Genomic DNA, 16,401 nt, shown 5'->3' with positions numbered 1-16,401 from the left:
CTTAATACATTGTTACAGATGTTGACAGTACCATCTAACCTGATGCGCAACCAATTGGAAGTGTAGGAGGTCAGTCTTAATTTAAACACACAAAATTTTGTAATAGCCATGTAGCAAGTATCAATTTTCTATTCACACAGCCGAAGAAAATGATTCTGGAATTTCAAATTTACTCAAAGTCCCTGTACTGACTAATAATGTATCCTTTTCAGTAGCTTCCTCTAAAATCTTTTCTCTATAAACGAATAGTTTAATTCCGTAAAATGTACATAACAGATGACAGATCATTTAACGAATTATATTGTGACAATGCAACTCAAAACTATAATAACAAATCAAGAAAACTTTTAGATATCAGAAAGGGGAACCCGTACCTTTTCTTCCTAAAACTACAAGGTGTTAAATAATTGTTTGTATATGCAAATAACGCCTAGTTATCAAATATTTAATCGTAAATTATCACAATAAATAAATCAAATGACATTCTTCCTATGTATATATAGGGATGTTATACGTACATGGAATTGTTAAGTATGAGAACAGAATACTAGTGATATTTATCTCAAACGGAACCGCGCTTATCACACCAAGATTGTTAACCTGTTTCCTTTTACGAGTATGAAGAAGTACTGTAGTTCTATTGATGATAATTCTTACTGGTACAATGAAAACTTTTTAAAAAGTCACAAGCTTACAACAAAACAGCGTTGTTCGAATTAACTTTATAATGGGTTTGAACTGAATTCGCTCACCACAAAAATTTAGAATGATCAACAACAATAAAAGTTTGGATATCTTTCCAAAAACTTGAATTCGCAAAATTCATTACAAATTCGTAACTATCAGGCTATTTAAAAAGTATTGTGCTCCCGGAGATCAAAACTGAGAATACATTTATTGTTATTTGTAAATATTACTATGAAACTACTACTGAATATGCACTATTTTGTCCGATGATCTTCTGTCACTTTTCCGGCAACATCATAATCCCGTCGCTATAGAACTTATGTGATTTCTGGTCAAGATTAAAATAAAAGAAGGGGGGGGGGACACGTAGCTTTTACAGACTTCTTTTGACTTACTTAATACAATTCATGGAGTTCTGCATAGACCGAAACAAATGAAAGTCTGACGGTGTCAGATCCGAGCTATACGGTGGATGTATTAAAACCTTCCAGCCAAGTTCTTTCAATTTCTGACGCATCGTTAAGATGTATGCAGTCTGGGTTATTCACATGGTATATGATAGCTTTTTTGTTGACCAATCCCAGTCATTTTTTTTTTTTTTTTTTTTTTTTTTTTTTTTTTAATTGCTAGGTGCACTCGCGCTAATTATTGACACTGCAAGTCCGAGTCTATCATTCTCCCAGAGGCAGCACCCGTGATGCACGTTGCCCTTCTGATTCCATCATACGAACAGCATAACCTTCCTGGGCGTCAGCATGGGCTTTGCCACAGACAGTGGAGCTTCTCACTTCTACGATCTTCTTCGCACACTGTTATTGTAGGTTATCCACTATTTATGACTTCATTAACCTTTTTAGAAATGGCTCAAGTTCGTTACGGTTCAGTAGAGATTCGCAAGTAGAAATTCGAACGTTGAGTTTCTTTTTGTAGCCAGCATTCTTGAAATGATTTAACACCCTTTAATAGTGGATCTTAAAACGGCTTTAATGCCAATCTTTACTGGACTTTTGCAAAATCTCACCCACTTTTGTTGTGAACGGTCGCCCACTGCAAGGAACATCTTGGACATCGAAATTTGTAGAACAAATGCGAATGAACCATATTTTGGCTGTTGTTCTACATAACTTATCTTGTCCACAAACAGTACAAGTTTCTTCAAGGGCCAATGCAGCATCTGTGCTTTCATCGAAATAAAACTGAAAAATGTAGAGGTTTTTGCGGAAAGTTCGTTCATTTTCACGGCACAGTATCTTACAATATCATCTACTAGCTTTAATTGTCAGCTGTCAAATGGCATTACGTAAACTTACCTACTCACCATATGAATTTTTTAAAAACGAAACACTTATGCTATTTTTTTTCTTACAGTCGACAAAATCCAGTTCTCGATCTCCCTTTCGTCTAGCAGCGGTCGGCTATAGAAGAAATAAACTATTTACAGCTACTATATATAATTCGTATAATAATCAATGCTTTTGATATACAAATAACAGCCACTTTCGAGTAATCTAATAATTGCTAAATAACTAATCATTCTTCGAATAAGTAAATGTTGGAAAAAAGAAATCTTTTGAGTTTTACGTCCCACAGTTATGCCGGTTAGGCTAAAGGAGACGGTGATGATGAGAAATGAATGAAATGGTACAATGAAGAAAGTGGGAGGAAACAGAAGAACCCCAAGGAAACGCACACGGTGTTTGTCCACCACAAAGTTCACTTGGCGGGGCTGGGATCGAACCCGGGACCACAAGCACCAGAAGTGAACGCTCTACCACTGAGCCACCGCGGCCCTAAATCAGTGTCGAAAAATGAAAGATTAGGGCCTAATGGACAACTAGGCCCGCATAACGGGACATTTATCTGAACTGTGCGAAGATCGACTACTATAGAAGAGATGAACGTACCTTCTAGTAGGAAAGACACTTTTAACACCAACTTAACCACTATAGTACTGCCAAAATGTCTTGATCCGGGACAAAAATGCGATCTAAAGCTCACACCCACGTGCTGAGCCAATAAGGGTTCAACTGTTGCTAAGCAAGAAAAATGAAGAAACGGAGTAGAATTCCTTTAGCCGATAGCAGCGCTTCGAACGGAAGATTAGGTGTTAAGTCAATGTGGTATATCTATAGTTTATTATTAGTTAATGACATTTTAAGGAATTTTCGAGTAGGTAGGCCAAGTTTTGACAGCACAAAACTAAATACCTGGCACGAAGCATTAACAACTGTGCAATGGAAAACAATTAATAATAGATTAAAATTTAATTATTATTTAGAGCTTAGTACACACATAGCTAACTAATCTGAGATATTTTGTGCTATTTTCCAACCATTTCTGAGATGAATCATATTGTATTGCTCACTTTCCTCTCATACCACGCATCAATCATACTTATCTAAATATTAATAAGTCTGCCAAATGCTACATGCATTTATGGTACAATTTGTAGGGGGAGAAAAGTCTCAAAAATAATCTGCAAATGTCAAACAATTCATTACTGGTTAACAGCTACTGGATATCACAAATGTCTATTTCGATTCTGTTCTTGATCTGTTTTCATACTTCAAGAACACTGTCAGAGTGGCCGACTACAACCAACATTATTTCCTAGTATTTAGAAAATTGTCCATTGGTGTAAAATTATCAATTGGCAATTACAAAAGGCCTAATCATAATTCATAACACGAAATTTACATTTACTAACACATTTATTATAACTATCGTAGATAACTATAATTTCTGTAATTTCTCGCTATGAAATTATGATTTTTTTAATACTTCTTAAAAAGTACTGCGAGTTAAAAATACAAAACATCTCTGTGTAATTATTTAGTAACCAGAAATTACTATTTCGTTAAATAGTTTATTATACTCATCTCTATGTTCCCTGAAGATAGATACAGAACATGAACATCTGCAATATTTCAAAAACAGAGTAATAGTGTTCCTTACATTAGTAAGTACTTAACAAGCATATGGAACAGATATTAATAGCTCAAATGATTTACCTAGTTAGTAATGTTTCTCGTAATGTTTCTCTTCACGATATTCAGTCAGACACAGCCATTCATCTTTAGGGCTACACAACGGATTAAGTCTCTTTTCACAACATGATCCTCACTTGCTGTGTTTCAACAGTGGTTAGTTATAAATATTTTATCGATACTTAAGGTTGCCTATCTTTCCCAATAGTTGCAGATTGCTCTTATTTTTCTGTGTGATAAAATATAATGTAGTCTTAATGTCAGTGCACTAACTAAATTTACTATTTATATTTTTATTTTTATTTGCTGGGTGATTATGAAAAAATCCATGGGAAAGAAACACTAAAACACCAATAAAGAAGGTTTAATTAGTGCATTAACATTAGGGTTACATACAGTTATTGTTATATAGAAAAATAATAAGAACAATCTGCAACTTCATAAATAACTACTGTTAAGGCACAAAAAAAAAAAAAAAAAAGCAATACGAGGATCGTCTTGTAAAAAAGGGACTTAAGCCACAGTGTAGCCCTGAAGATGAGTGGTAGAGTGTCTCACTCGAAATATCGGGAGAAAAAATTGACGAGGAACATTACTACGTAAAATAATTTGGAGTGTTCCTTATGTTCTTTAAGTAAGTAGACTCTATAAATAGTTCTTACTTTTATTGATAAATTTCTCGTTATCAAATAATACACCTTCAAGGTTCGTTGGTTTATTTTTTTACCAGTATCCTACTCTCGACAAAGTTACGCAGAAAAATTATCTGGGGTTGCGAGATAAACTATGCCAAGTCACTTTTTGGCTGAAACTGAGTTATCATATTTTTTCTTACTTACATTAGTACGAGAGGCGCTAGGAAAATTTTGAGATGTGGACAACTGGAACGCAGAAAGTGAAAAAAATTTCTGTCGACAAACAATCGAGACGCAATTCAACAGAATATTGTCTTGAAAACACTTTTTCGCTTCTCCTGTGAAATTAATATTTTATGTCTTATACTACTTTACTTCTCAGACCCAGTTATAAAATTATTCTTTGATTTCTGAACATTTGAAAATAATAATAATAATAATAATAAGTGAGAAAAAGAGGACAGGACTAATAAGCACTGTAACAGTTGACAATTACGCTTTAAGGCGTACGTTTCTACTTCTTTTAAATGGTATACACTTTATAAAACTATTTTGCTGGTCACGCACGATCTATAAGTTAGGAGAAGTACTTAGGCCTGATCATCGAATACATGTATTCCAGTAAGTTTTCTTATGTTTTCCTGTGAAATTACCTTTCTGATTTTTTTAAAATAAAAAAATAATAGAAAAAAGTATTATTTAAATAGGCCTACCAAATTCCAGATAGTAATGTTTAACAACAGTGCTCTTAATATTTTAACAATTCATTATTCGAACAAGAATTATAGGAAAGATTAAAAAAAAAAAAAGAAAAAAAAAGAAATCAAAAGATTGAGATTTTAAGCAATAATTAGTTTTTGGATCAAGGACTACAAAATTTTGAACGGCCCCTAAATCGAGTTTTCGTATTTTCTACGGAATAAGCACATCATACTAAGTGAAGTAAGTGATAGTTTGGGTTTGGCTACACTATATGTAGTTCTCCAGATATAAGGCCTACAAGAAATATTTTGATTGAAATATATTGGATCTTTTGGGCCAATAACGAATAATTATTGATTATTGAAAAAAGAATATTTAGATATTGAATATTATATAAAAATTATTAAACAGTAGGAATATTATTCGTAACAGCACTAGCTAAAAATAAGTCTATAAGTTATAATATAGGACTATTTACATCAAATCTTTTGTTTGTTTTTACTGGAATAATATTAAGTTAGTGCACTGGCCTATAGAATAGCCATTAAATTTTTATTTCAGTATTTTGTTTCTTTTTTTATATTGCTGTTGATTTCTGTGAAGAATATTTTAGATTTTTTCCTCGCCGCCCTAGTTTCTTTAATGGTTGTCTACTATTGTGTTAATTGTTATCAGTTTTACTTATGCAAAGAACTTTAGGTAAAAGTACAATAGGATACTATTTATTTAATGCTATCTATCTTCTTACGCAAATATTATTAGACGCAAAATAATAAATAAAAAAAAAAAACAATCGACATCTGGTTTCTTTCTTTCATTGAATGTAGTACGAAAGATGTAATAAAACAAAATATTAGGAGCAACACTACTATTTTAAATTTTGTTTAAAGAGATTATGAATGTATGTTGCAAAACAAAACAAAACAAAAAAAATATAAAAGTACTGACGAAGGATGAACATTAGAAGAAGAATATATTACAATATATTCTTAAATGAATATCACAGAACCAATTTGCTACAACCTAACTTCCCAGTACGTCTCTTACTTAAACTGTATAAATTTATTTGTATTTGCAAACAAAAACTTTTCTTGTACATCACAATTAAATTTATATGTAATATTTTAGTGTGGAATTATTTACATACAAACCGAAAAATATCCATAACTGACGCATCCACTATTCACGCAAAACATTTGTGTCCATTGTGAGAGTGAGACAAAGCGACAAAATAAAATTATTAAACTAATTAAATTATGAGACACAGAAAATATTTTTACATGACACAAATAAATAAATAAATATATTTCTTTTGATCAGCAGTATGTGTGAAGTAATAAAACGTTTTTAAGACTACATTCTAAGTTTAAAAACTAATGACCTACAGTAGCTATATTACGTTACTGTCATTTCAGTTCAACCATCAAATAAGACAACACGGGTACTAAGAACAGCCATGTTATCCTCACGTCGATGTTACTTCATGCTTATTGAGATAGCTAGGGAATTTAAGTGCAAATTTCAAATGAAAATATTCACACAAACAGCACCAAAACTAATCACATCATATATAAGGACTCAAAATCCACTGATGCATTAAGTATACCTACTATCTTATTAATGCCAAAATACATAAAACAGATAATACTTAACATTTCAATGTATATATAATTTTTTTTTTCAGTGACTAAGTAAAGCTCGTGGCTACATGGTTAGCGTATGCGCCTGGGGCGCGGGAAGCTCCGGTTCAATTCCTAGTAGCAGCTCGTGTGGATCAGATTTCACGTTAAGCTGTAGGTCTATGTCTCGTATAGCTTCGGTACTAAATGGGACGCTAATGTCCTAGCAATCAATCCATCCAATCATTATATAAATATATGTATGTACGAAAGCACTCAACAATACCGATCGGTGGTAACTGTGATTGGCTAGTTTGACGTAGGCCACCCCCCTTTATTTTATATTCAATAACTTTTGCCTCCCGATACTGCCTGAAACGAAAGTAATGTGATGCCACCCAGTGTTCCTAGTTTAATTATTTTAAGAATAAAAAGCAGAAAAGGATCCCCGCACGCGAAATATGTTTATATAATGTTTTAGTTGCAAGACAAGTTAGTAAAAAATAAAAACAGAGTGTAGCACCCAAAATTCGTGGCTTAACTTCCTGACATAACTCGGCCTATGGTACTTCTTTTATCATTAAAAAGAAAACGAAACTGTACATGTGCATGCAAATGTCGAGCTTCTTCATGAATAAGCAGTTAGTGTACGTGACCTTGGCGTGAGAGACCCGGGTTCGATCACGGCGAGAGCTCATGTGGTTCGGATAACACGTTAAGCTGTAGATCTTTTTCATATAGCCCTGTTGCTGAAAGGGAGACTAAACTGAAAATCAAATCAAAATCAACGCATGGCAAACTTAAGTCTTTCAACAAAATATTTCATTCACTGTCAAACAAAATATATACAAAATTTATGCTTACGACTATAGAAATCAAACTTACAGTATGTACTGTATAGTATGAGTGAAACAGTATGTACTGTAAAGAGTAAGACATGAATGAAGAGCGAAAATTAACTCTGATGAAATAGGCCTAGTTTGTGAAATAGTGAAAAACTGTGAGGGAAGAGAAGTAAATTAATAATTTCCGCTGATTTTTGTAAATTGAAAACTTCATAAATTCCATCCCAAACTAAAAGCGTGAATTACATCAAAAATTAAATTTTCGACAGCTAAATACAAAAGTAAACGCAGAACGTATTTATAAATAATCAAACACACTAAGATTCTGTAACACAATATGTTCGAACTACTTGAGTAAAAAGTGTTAATGTAACTACTTGAGTGGAAAGTGTTAATGTGACTGAAAAATGAACATTATTGACTATAACCTTCAATTAAAAAGTACAAACAGACCTATAAATATAATGATGTGATTTTGTCACGTACACAAAGAAAAGTATATATTTTTTAGTAAATTTTTAAAAAACACCATATTCTGTCATGCAATTTACGAACACTTTTTATTTTCACTGAAAAATTTGGGTGCGTAAAATAAACTTTTTTTTTTTTTTTAACAACCACCTACCAATTATAGATAGCGGTCGAATTGTAAGTAAGAAACTAATCATATCCTCTCTTTGCTCACAATAAATGCACAACAGACAAGTATTTACGGAAGAAAAATTTATACCACGCTGGTGATAGTGGGAGAGAGTGTGTAAAATACACGAAGCAAAAACAAAGTTCTAAATTATCCTTTACAAATTTGAATGCGCCAATTACACTGAGGAAATACCGTATTGATTAAAATGCTATACATAATATTATTATCGTTTAACGGAAGAAAACAAAAAGTTTAGGAATGATTTAAAAAGAAAAATAATCAAAAGATCTTGGCCAATAACTAGTTTTACACGACCTCTAACGACTGTTTCCAGGAAACTATCTGTGACATACAGTATGCTCATGTCACAATTTAATCACAATGGCAACAGGAGTTTGTTGGATCAATTTTTACATACTAATTAATAACTAGTAATTGATATTTGATGATGTAGAGTAAACCAATAGTGAAATATCAGCAAATAAATAGTTGAATTCATTCTGACACTAACTCCCCGTTTTCTTCTATTATTTCAATATGGGTTTTAATTGAAATAACAACCACCAATGTTCCAAAAATAAATTGCTGAACCGCAACTTCTGCTAAATTTTCTGACGTGAACTTGTTGAAGTCTGGGCATCAACTGTGGAGCGAAGCTCCTTACGTACACTTTGGAATGATCTTTTCTGAACCAATAAGCACATCATACTGAGTTACGTGATAGTTTGGGTTTGACAACACTATATGTACTTCTCCAGATATAAGGCCTAAAAATTTTTGACCCAAAAATATAGTGGATCTTTTAATCCAATAATTAATTTTTTTTGGATCAGGCGCCACAAAATTTTTGAATGCCCCTACATCGTATTTTTTACGGAAGAAGCACATCATACTGAATTAAGTGATTGTTTGGGTTTGGCTACACTATATATAGTTTTCCGGACATAAGGCCTGCAAGAAAATTTTTGATTGAAATATAATGAATCTTTTGATCCAAAAATGTCGAAAAGATTAGATAGAGATACCAATCGACAGATGAGTTGAACAAAATAATTATATGTGTAAGTGTAGAAGTCCATGTATAGTTTTCGAGGAAAAAATAATTATAAACTTAAAAAGAAATGGTGCTATTTGAGAATCATGTCACTAAGGCGAAACTGATACTGAAATATACCGTGACTAAGCTCTTCAATATGAGACTAACAAGGCGATAGTATGTTTGGTTAGTGAGATATAGCTTGTTTCCGTTTCAATAAAATATTGTCCACATATAAGACATATTCAGCGTTGAGAGCACAAGGGAATCAATTCCAATTGCGGTATGTAAGCTGTGCAAAAAAGAAACCAAGTTGGTGCGGTGCACCTTTTTTTCTTTTTAATATTGTAAGAGATAGTTAGGGCATGAGTCTCTTATTCTCTGAAAGAAGTTTCATATAGAGATGTTAAAAAGATTAAGTATGTCGAAAACAACGGAAAAGTGGTCTTGATTCCCTTGTGCACTGAGAGTGCAACAATAGATATAATCGTGCTGTACAAGATAACATGCTTTTAACTGTTAAATTCTAGTCTATAATTCTAAAAATAAATAAATAAAAAAAATCGAGAAAACTAACTTTTGTGGCGAGAAAAAGTATATAAAAAATATGTTGTTAGTTGCTGCTAATAATCGAAGTTTTCTTTTGCTGAAAGATATTTTCGTCTATTTACTTATGTACTATATACGTAGTGACGTTAAAATTCTCATCTTTAGTTTAAGAAAATTGAGAAAATAACTTTGGTAGCGCTAAAATGTATTGTTGCTAATAATAATAATAATTCAAGTATTATTTTGCTGGGTTATCTAGCAGATTGTTGTCTTTTCCAAATGGTGACACACAATCTTTTTACGCAAATAGTACTTGTAAAACTGAAGTGTGCTCATAAAACAAAACCTTAATGCAATCACACGTACACAGGACTGAAAATAATATACGTTTGCATAAATGAGTCATATTATTTTCATAAGGCTTTATTTATTTTAAATCAACATTAACATTGCAGCAATGTGTAACTCAAAGTGTATGAGGAGAGAGAATGGTCATACATTATGTTACACCTATGCAAACACACAATGTTTTTGGTAATATTCCATAATTAGCAGGGATTAATCTGAGCCTAATATCACCTATATAGTAATCGCATGATTTGTTGAGATTCAGCGGTTCTTTTTTACGCAAAGAGATACGGCAAAAATGTTACTTCCTCTCAGAAATGTCTGATTTTCATTTGGAATGGAGATGAGAATGTTATATAACGTTGGGCAAAACTTTCGTATTTTGGGTTACGTAAAGGTAACAGCTTAACTTAGCTGTACAAGATTAATAGGTTATTTTTCTATTTACTGCAACAAAAAATATATTTATACTAAAGTCAGGAAATGTGGGAAGCTGGGTAGAACATGGATGGGTAGGGAAAACTATCAGGTGTTGGTAATGCGACATCCATCCAGTGTTCTGACTGAAAAATAACCTATATATATATGGACTGCAGCATGTGCCCAAATGTAAATTGTTGACCGGTCAGCTGAACCTCTTCAGGACATCGTATTATGGACTTTCAAGCTTTAGCTAAACAATGTTTATAAAATTACCTACCAACTTAAAAAATACAACTAAAATTTTAACTTCTACAAAGAGAATCCTCACCGTTCTCCTTTATACACCGTGGGCAGGAATTAACTCTCGAAGAAAAATGGTACAATTTGCATTACTAAAATGGTATATATACATCACTAAAATTCCACATAAGCAGCATTACAATTTACCACTTTCTGTAGACGATTGGGGATGGTTACAACATAATTCCTAGCGATATGTGTGCAAGAACTTCGCTAATTCGTACCTCTAATAATGAATGTTTGGTGCAAGCTGGACTACAAAAACAACTAATTACTTCTGGAGCACATGGAACACATTATAATATATCAAATTACTACCCTACTTGTGTACTGGTATGTCAATTGATATATCCAATATTTTGAATGGTACACTCGGACACTCCTCTTCAGATATAAACATAGGCTTAAGCCATATTATAGAATAAGTTCTTCATAGGGCTATGTTTAGTTGTATTAACATAATGGAAATTAGAGGAATGACAACCATACTTGTATGTAGAGAGAAAATAGTAGCTAGGCCTACCTCCAACTATTCGGGTGTTTGCAACTTTACCACGAGGTACTGATATTAGCTGGAAATCATTGTTATAATTTCCATTGTGTTGATACAATTAACATGTGAAAAGCTTATTGTATTAACATGACTTAAGCCTGGTTTATGCCTGTAGAGGAGTGCCTGAGTGTGAGTGCATTCGAAACATGGGATATAACAACTGACATAGGGACACAAGTAGACAGGTAACTCGCTATACGAAAATCGGCTTCATGTGTAGCTAACAGACTCCTAACACATGACGAAAGAAAACCTACTCTGCCATACAAACTGTATTTAGCAACCTACAAGGAAAGGGAATCAAATGAAGAAAAGAAAGAAAAAAAAAAAAAAACTATCTCAAAATGAATAGAACTTCAAATAAAAACTTTATTACAGAAAATGAGGTGCAAGTATTTACCAGCAGAAAGTAAACGAACCAGTTCAAAATAATGACGTGGTTATAATTTTTCTCATGTCTTACACCAATTTATCGATTAACAGGCAATTTTTTTACGGAAGGAAAAAGAATGGACGAGTATGTATTTTTGTTTTGATTATATGAGTAATTACCAATTTTGATATAAGTTTACTATCGCTAAATATTATGTAAGATTAGGCCATCTAATCTTTATTATTTCATTCTAAAACCACTATATTACATTAAGAACGGTTGAGCAGGTCTCTATGGTACCTGCAATTTACTTGATGCTTTAAAATTGCCCAAGGCAAATAATATCAAACCAATATGTTGATTAGATATTCAATACGAAGTTGTATGCGACACAAAGACCATTTAATAACTTTCGTTACGATATTTTACCATGAAATGTGTGTTTTCTTTCCCGATTCTACATCCTCATGCGGTGTAAAGTTTAATTTCGTACAGTCTTCAACAATACTTTTGTGGCTTTTCTACTTTTAGTAAGTTGTGCCCTAGTGCTCCCCGTTATAAGGTTAAATCAGCCTTCATATTTGTATTTTTAATGGCTTAAGTTTAGAGTTGCCCCTCCAGTCTGAAGGTGCCCTTGGACTTTGCAACATACAAAAAACAGTGCTTAAAGTATTAAAAATTATTACATCCACACAATTTCGTAGTAATTTAAATTTAAAAATGTCACGGGGCTTAATACCTTTATTATTACTACTGTTTGCAAACTATACATATGAATTTTATTTGTTCGCTTATTGGCATAGCTTGCCAGGAGTAGCAATAATAAATGTATTGTTGGGAGTAATTATAAGCCATATTAAAATTACTTTAAAAATAAATATATTTACATCGTATTTACATCTGCATGAAGTAAAAACTATTATTGGAAATTTAATCTATAAAAAGAACATATCATTGCTAGCTTTCATATATTCTTCTCTAAATTTATAGGTGCTCAATAGATAACGCTGGTTTCATGTCTACCCTCACAGTTTGGCGTGAACTATCATTGCATAAATACTGCGGCTTTTGCTTGTGGTCTGAGAAAGGAAGTAACAGTTGTTTTCAATGCAGATTTACAATGTGTGTATCTGCAGATGAAAATACCAAAAAGGCGAACCCAATACTGCTTTTGTGTCGCAGAGTAGGTAAAGAATGATAACACTTTGGGTAGGATAGGTTAGTTTTGGTTAGATTAATCGGCATATTTTGGATCAGGAGGTCCAGAATTTTCTGAATTAAAATTTCTTATTTTCTTGTATATTCTCTGTATATTTTGTTGGTTCAGGTTAACTTAGTACTGGACCCACAAATTCAAAACTGCACCGGTTAATTTAGTTCTGGTTGAGTTAATAGGTTAGTTCCGGTTAGGTCCAATATTCCTAAATCTTCTATGTTGCACTTAACCCGAAAATACATTCAATGGTTTCGTTAAAAAAAAAAATCTTGACTCATATTTCTCAACGTATCACTAATAAATCCTCAGGAGATTTGCAGTTAATCGTTCATATATTGGTAACTTTGTAATACGAGAAGGAAACAGAACACAGAAAACAACACACAATACAGTCAATATTCTTCGCGAAAGAAACAATTCAGGTCTGTCAGATTTACCGAACTTTTTTTTCACTAAGGTACTTACAGGTAAGTGAACCAATAGAAAGCTAAACATTCATAGCATTTATGTCGCAATATGGCACTTAAATGCACCAATTCTTTAAAAATATATATACATGAAATCTTGGCCTGACTGCCTAGCATTTCCCGCAAGGTATATGGGTTCCTGCGCCAGCGCTTACCGTCAAGCCTATACAGCAGTAGTCCCGCAAGACAGCGAAATCAGTACCGCTACTATTAGCTAACTTGTACGCGTAAATACGTTATAATTTAATTAGTAAAAACCATGGAAAGCTTACTTTTTCATCAAAATACTCTACTAATTATAAAATGGCTATCGAAATTATAATTATTTAATTATTATTATTTTAAATATTTGTAAACAATCATATATTCAGCCGAGGTTTTCATCTAAGAATGTCGGAAAATTAAATGTTGTAAAAAAGTTATATTCAAATTTCTATTTGTTTCTGTAATTTTAAATTTTTAAAATAATTATTGATTTTATTAGTATGTAAAAAATAATAAACTATTTAATACCAACAATTACTGCCGTATACATGGAACTTCGAAAATGTATTATTGTTTTGTTTACATGTTATGAAGAAGGCTACTCCTCATTCCACACTCAACATCATACAAAAATTACTTTAAAATATTCTCTCAGTAGTCAATAATTTCTACTTCCATTAATTAATATCTAATTCATCCAAGTGAACATATTAATAATTCAGGGTGGATATATCCGTTATTTTTTATTAATTGTAAAACATGTATTATTATTTTACAATCGATACCAACAATTTTCTCACAAAAAGCAAACCTCAACCTCGCTATGGTATGCAGTTTCATCTTAAAACATTGTAAGAAAATCGTTTTATTAATTTTCGAAGAGCTGATTGCCCGTAACAGAAAACCTGGTACACGCGATTTTTAAGCCTAACATGGCGTCCGTTTCTTTGTTTACAACCATCTCTGAAGTGACAGCGTCGAAAATAAAAAAGTCTCTGTTTACTTAGAACAAAATCCTAATTGTTTTATCTATACACATGTCAAGTACTTACCTCAAACTACATGGGAAAATTCCTTGGAAAGTAAGACGCGCGTTCCTCAAACTTTTATGATTGTTGAAATTTCATCCAAGTTACCTTCAAGTTCGTTAGCACACGGGCGGCGGCCATTACATCAACCCCACCCCTTCAGATTTTCCAGCATGGTTCGGTACGGTCTGGTTATTTCCCCTCTCGCGTCTCCCAGTCCACATCTTTTCAACGTTTCGCGGGCATTCAGTCAAAAGATCCCTCAGGCCAAGACCTGTTTGTGTTATCATACCATTTGGGCCAGCCGCTTCGACATTCGCTTTGTAACGTTGAATTTTATTGGTCGGAGCGTTATAGCTTTCCTAGAAGGCACTCTCTGATTGGCAGATGATTGTAGATATTCAGAATGTTTGTTGAGCCCCCCCTTGGAGGAGAGAGGGATTTTGATGTGATGCTGTACAATGTCCCTCTCCCCCTCGCACCCCTCACGTTGACAATGAGATTGGGAAATACATGTTGGAGCCATGGTATTTCAGGACAAAGCACGAGGGTTTAGGAGTGGGGAGGAGGAAAAATGTGGTGTGGTAATGGCAGACTGCAATGAGTACCCCCTACCAATGTATAGTTGGAGGGGAGTTAGGGGAGAAAGAGCGTAAATTCCGATTTGCGAAGGTGGAAGAAACTTACAAAGTGCGTTGAAACTTCAGTTAAACTTTTGTGTTTAAGATTTATCTCGCACCATTTTCCAGGTGTATATTATGTAACTAGGAAGTCTTTCTATTATTATTATTTAGTAATGCAGTAGAGACAATTGGACTTACGAAAAAACGGCCGAAGAGTTGTTTTATGTACGTATATGTAATAAAGATGAATAAAGCATATGATAACTTTTTATTTTAGTAAGAAAAAGATTATTGGTTAAGGTAAATTCACAAGATTCGAAAGTAGGTCAACAACGAAAGTCGAGGTAACTATACAGATCAATTGTACTTCTCGAAATGCTTCTATTTATTTTAATTTTAACGTCTCGTTCAAAACCAAGGTTTCATGAGACTTGAATGTACCAGTGGTAGAATCCGAACCACATGAACTCAGTGTTTATAGTTTAAGGGAAAATTCTCTAATCTAGCGAAATTTCCTAGGTAAATTTAGCAAAAAGTTTATTTTATTTTATATATTTATTTAATTTGATAAAACGTTGAAAATCCTGGAAAGTTCTCGCGCTAACTGAATGACCAGTATAAATGCTTAAACTTTCAGTAATTTGAGTTTTTTTTTTTTTTTTTTTTTTTTACCGAGATCTACGAACACTGTATTAACTCCTACCGAGAATGGTCCATGTTCCGTTAAGGGGGTCCAAAAGTAACCTAACCTAACCTGATATAACGTTGCTCAATGTAATTAAAGGAAAATCAATAGAAAAAGTGGAGAAATTGCAAATTTCGTGTGGAAGAAATTACTGGACCCCCTTAACGGAACATTGACTCCGAGAATAATTGGAAGGTACAAGATTCAAATTAGGCATGCTAACGTTATAAAATTTCAAGATATAATTCAGAATCACTTATTATTATTATTATTATTATTATTATTATTATTATTATTATTATTAACGGTGGATACACTGATTACAGTGCCAGCTGGCTGTTCCTGTAGAATGTGGTTCCCCAACCTGGAGAGTAGCGAAGGAAGGTGGAATAAAATAAGATCCAGTAGCACTAAAACATATTTTTAAATGTTATTTTGGTTTACATTTTTACTTACATAGATACTGTCAAATTCATTGCTATTTCTATAGGCTGTAGGTCTTTGGTTCTATCTACTATAGAACTAAGCGCAGTGGCCCATCTAGCCGGGGGCCAGTTTTTGTGTGACAAAAATAAAGCTATGATTTATATATTTTGGAAGTTTATAGTAAACTCATGATAATATACCTGTCATAGTCAAAGTTCTGACTGCTCCTCTCCCAGCTTTTACCTTCTGGATCCGCCACTGACTAAGCTAT

General features: G+C 33.1%; 1 long non-coding RNA gene across 1 annotated transcript in view; it reads right to left on the bottom strand.

Moving 5' to 3' along the window:
• Nucleotides 1-14,659, bottom strand: part of LOC145664602 (uncharacterized) — a 103,315-nt gene extending 88,656 nt beyond the window's left edge. Inside the window, exon 1 of the long non-coding RNA XR_014127499.1 lies at nucleotides 14,421-14,659. This is a non-coding gene — a long non-coding RNA (uncharacterized LOC145664602). The remainder of the gene's footprint in view (nucleotides 1-14,420) is intronic.
• Between the last annotated feature and the right edge of the window lie 1,742 nt (nucleotides 14,660-16,401).

This window comes from Thermobia domestica, chromosome 11, assembly GCF_964235325.1.
Source record: "Thermobia domestica chromosome 11, izTheDome1.hap1.1, whole genome shotgun sequence".
NCBI classification, from domain to species: domain Eukaryota; kingdom Metazoa; phylum Arthropoda; class Insecta; order Zygentoma; family Lepismatidae; genus Thermobia; species Thermobia domestica.
This window is presented reverse-complemented; position numbering and strand designations above follow the sequence as displayed.